Below are 1,304 nucleotides of genomic sequence, written 5' to 3'. Positions count from 1 at the left end.
CATAACAGTAAAAGAAAGATGAGGAAATGGCGTGTGTGTGTGTGTGTGTGTGTGTGTGTGTGTGTGTGTGTGTAGTTTCCCGGATCTTGGCAATCAGTCTCTCATTCACTCATTCATGCTTCACTCTCTCCCTTACTCATTCACTTACTCACTCACTCATCTATTATTCACTTTCTCACCCTCTCTCACTCACTCATTGATTCATTCTTCCTTTATCCCTTCCTACTTTACTCTCTCCCTTACTCATTCACTTACTCACTCACTCATCTTCTCTTATTCACTTTCTCACCCTCTCTCACTCACTCATTGATTCATCCTTCCTTTCTCCCTTCCTTCTTCATTCTCTCCCTCATTCACCTACTCGTACATTCACCCTTCCTCTCTCCCTTCTTCTCTCTCCCTCTCTCATACACTCCCTCATACTCCAACACTCATAAACTGATCCTCTTATACTGACTTTCATATACTCACACCCATTTACTCATGCCCTCATAGATTCACCCTCCCTCTTTCCCTTCTTCTCTCTCCCTCTCTCATACACTCCCTCATACTCCAACACTCATAATCTGATCCTCTTATACTGATTCTTATACATTGACACCCATATACTCACACCCATATACTCACTCATACCCTCATACATTCACCCTCCCTTCTTTCCTCACTCTCCCTCTCAACCCCACCCAATCAACTCCTTACCCTAAGAAACATTACACAATCTCTACATCTCCACCCTTCACAGATATTATTATTTCTTCCCACTCTCTTCACTAACTAACCTCCAGTGTACAAGCTATTGGTGACGCTCTACGCCGTTCTATCAGTCTATTGGTTAACTTGGACGCCTAAAAAAATGACCCATTGAGTCGTACATATAAATAGGTAGTTTTTTTTATCTTACTTTTAATGATAAGGAAAAGTAGCAGTTATAGAAGTAGTAGTAGTAGTAGTAGTAGTAGGAGGAGGAGGAGGAGGAGGAGTTGTAGTAGTAGTAGTAGTAGTGGTAGTAGTAGTAATAGTAGTAATTAAGTCGATATGTTGAGCTACACTTAAGATTAGTTACTTATCTATTACGTCTGTTCACTTAACACTTTATTTAGCACTATATATACTTAGAATCCTTTCCACACTTCACTATACACTTCACATATTAGTTAAGTATATCTTCACAGTTGACTACACGTAGATTATTGACACTTTTCCTTGAGTTCACTTTTTGACACTTCACACTTCATAGGTCATAATAGTTTACCTTCACAAACTCATATATGCCGTTTCACTTCCTTAGACTTTACACTGAATGT

The sequence above is a fragment of the Eriocheir sinensis genome, chromosome 69, assembly GCF_024679095.1.
Source record: "Eriocheir sinensis breed Jianghai 21 chromosome 69, ASM2467909v1, whole genome shotgun sequence".
NCBI lineage: Eukaryota > Metazoa > Arthropoda > Malacostraca > Decapoda > Varunidae > Eriocheir > Eriocheir sinensis.
This window is presented reverse-complemented; position numbering follows the sequence as displayed.